We start from the raw sequence: 3522 nt of genomic DNA, 5'->3' as shown, positions 1-3522 counted from the left end.
AAAGTTGATCAGACTATTTTAAATGAGAGATTTATTGATCTATTTTCAAATGAAAAGTTGATCAGACTGTTTCAATTAAGAGATTTATCAGTCTATTTTCAAATGAAAAGTTGGTCAGACTGTTTCAATTGAGAGATTTATTTAGACTGGCCGTCAGAATCATGAATTTCACGTTTGATCTCATTTAATCTAGTCTTATACATTTCTTGATGTGAATCCCGCTGAGACTAATCATTAAAAAAACATGCAAAGTGACTATATATCAGATCTTAAAATGAGATCATGACTTGAAAAAAATGAGAAAGTGATCTCATTTAATTTCATTTAGTTTCATTCTTGGCATAAAGTTACTATTTTTAGACATTTTAAGGTTTTTTTTAGACTATTTTTAATTTTTTAAAAAGTAACACTTTTTGATAATGCTCAAATGAGATTTAAAGTCATTTAAAGCAATAAAAATAATTTAAATTGAGAAGTGAAAATCATAATCTCATTTGAAAAATGTAATAAGAGTAGACAGTAAGTCTCACTGAGACAGTATGAGACTACTATCTAATATTAAAACTAGACTGATCATGTGACCGTGTCTGAGACCAGAATCAGAATATTTGATGATCTCATTATCAATTTAACTGATCTCATTACACTGTTTTAACTAGACTGGCTGCTGAGATTATGAATTTCATATTTGATTTCATTTGGTCTGATCTCATACATTTCTTAGCATGAATCCCGCTGGGACTAATCATTAAAAAAACATGCAAAGTGACTATATATCAGATTTTAAAATGAAATCATGACTTGAAAAAAATGAGAAAGTAATCTCATTTGATCTCATTTAGTCTTATTCTTAGCATAAAGTTACTATTTTTAGACATTTTAAGGTTTTTTTTAGACTATTTTTAATTTTTTTAAAAGTAATGCTTTTTGATAATACTCAAATGAGATTTAAAGTCATTTAAAGTAATAAAAATAATTTAAATTAAGAAGTGAAAATCATGATCTTATTTGAAAAAATGTGACAAGAGTAGACAGTAAGTCTCACTGAGACAGTATAAGACTACTATCTAATGTTGATGAAGTTATTCAGTCAAATGTGAACCAGACATTGTTCAAAACTCCTGTGTGGGATTATCCCTCATTCACCTCTACCACACCACAACCCCGGGCCAAATTGCCATACAAATTGTAAGGTGAAGAGACTTAGTCATATGCATCAATCTTCTTGATTTTGAAAGATCTCTGATTTGTAATTGTGGAGATATCTGAGAATCAATCTTCATGAAAACCCTGTCTATCTTTGATATTTCAAAACATCAACATCAAGTCTCACTCTCATACCGCTCTTCTCAATCTGGCTCATCTCTGACAGAAAAATACAAAAAGATACCTCAGTAATAATATCAAGCACATAATTAATGAACACAATCTGAAGTGTAATCTCTGTGAAAACTCTGTCTGTCTTTGATGAATTAAGATATCAATGCTAAGTCTCACTCATGTATTATCTCATTCAATCTAATCTATCTTTAGTAGAAATATACAAAAAGATATCTCTGCAACAGTATTCAATACATAATCAGTGAATAATAACATATTAACAACTATAAAATCAGTATATTTTAAGATCTGACTGAGTCTTTGATCTCTGCATAGTGAGATATATTAAATCTAGTTTTAATATCTCAATATTCAATAGATTCTGCAAGAGATTGAGAACAGCAATACTAGATTTATATTGAATTTAAGAATTAACTCTATATTGATATAATCATTGACAAAGTCTTCTATTTTAAGATATAAATAATCAGTTTCTCTACATTCTGCTGATAATATTTATATTATTATATAGAAACAGACTTATATTCTCTATAATATCAAGACTCTGAAGAGAGAAAGTCTTGATAGAGAGTATACAGTAATACATATCTTAACAGTTTCTATCTCATTCTTCTGCAGCAGTTAATGAAAAAAAAAGATGTTAGAATTAGTTTTTTACTTCTCTTGAAAAAGTAAGATGTTTTTCTCCGAGTTTTATACAATATTCTTATAAAGAATTAAAAATAGAGTTATTTTCTATTATAATTTCACATTCTTTTAAGTAAGAATTACTTTTTCAGTGACTGAAGAGCTTTTATTAATACTTAATTGTTTTTTATACTCTTTATTAACTGATTTGAGTTACACACTTGTTGTGTGAGGAGAATTGAATGATTTAGAATAAAATTGAATAGTTTTAATCAATTTCTCTGCAAAAGATTGACTTATTTTTTATCAGTTTTTCTCTCAAAAACTGCTATATTATCTGATTTATTATCAATTGATATCATACTTTTTCTCACTGTATCTCAAGAAAGAGATTGTAAAGATTTTATTGATTTATCTTAAAAATTAATTTTAGTTTATTAGATTCTCTTCAAAAATCTAATCTAGTTACTGAACTAGTGTGAAAAAAATCAGGTGTTTTATACATAAAAGTCTTTTATTCTTCTTTTGAAATAGTCTGATCAACTTTTCAGTTGAAAATAGACTTATAAATCTCTCAATTGAAACAGTATGATCAACTTTTCATTGAATGAGAAAAATAAGTTCAAAAATACACTCAGTTGATGTGAAAAAAGATGCTTTCTCAAATGCTATTTCTAAGATTGAAATTCTGAAGAGAAGAAAGAAAGAAGAAATACAGAAATAACAAGTTCTTGAAATACAGAAACTTTAAAAAGTAAGTAAAATTCTTGAAAAACAGTGTCTGAGTGAGATGAAGAAAGAAGTTCTGTTAATTCTTCATACTCAGACTAGACAACTACAGAAGATGATCAAGTTCAAACTTAGAATTTCAAACACAGTTTAAAAAACATTGAAAATTTCTAGTACAATCACTGACTCTTTATCTTACTCTTCTTCTTTCTCTACTTCTTCTTCTTCTTCTTTGAATCAGAAGAAAATATATGCTTAAGCAGTGAAATCTGCTGTCTCTAAATCTACTGTCTCAAAATCTACTCAAAATTCTGAGAAAACTAAGAAGAATACTGCTCATGCTTCTATTCATAGAAAAGAAGAGAAAAAAATGTAAAAAGAGAAAAACTTTCAAATCTTCAGAAATAGAAGACTTATTCTTAAAGTCTTAAATCAGAAGATCTTGCAGAGAAACAAGCTAAACTCAAATCTCATTTTCAGAATTAGAAATGAAATTAATTAGCAGTTCTTTTCTCAGTTAATAACTAATATTAAAGTTTAAAAATCACTTATAGCTTCAATTGAGTCATCTTTCTTTGAAAATGTCATTATTTTAACTACAATGTCTGAATTCAGTGCAGAATTTCTTATTCAGAATAAGAATCTCTGAAAATCAATAATAGAATCTTTGTTAAATATAATAATTCTATCTGAGAGAGATGAAAAGTGAGATAAATTCATTCTTTATAATATTTCAGTTGAAATTTTTGACTGTGAAGAAGAAATACTACTTCTCAAAATAAATTAAAATAATACAAATCTATTCAACTGAGAAAAGAGTCTGTA

The sequence above is a fragment of the Blastomyces dermatitidis genome (genome assembly GCF_000003525.1).
Source record: "Blastomyces dermatitidis ER-3 genomic scaffold supercont1.2, whole genome shotgun sequence".
NCBI lineage: Eukaryota > Fungi > Ascomycota > Eurotiomycetes > Onygenales > Ajellomycetaceae > Blastomyces > Blastomyces dermatitidis.
Note: the sequence above shows the minus strand (reverse complement) of the source record.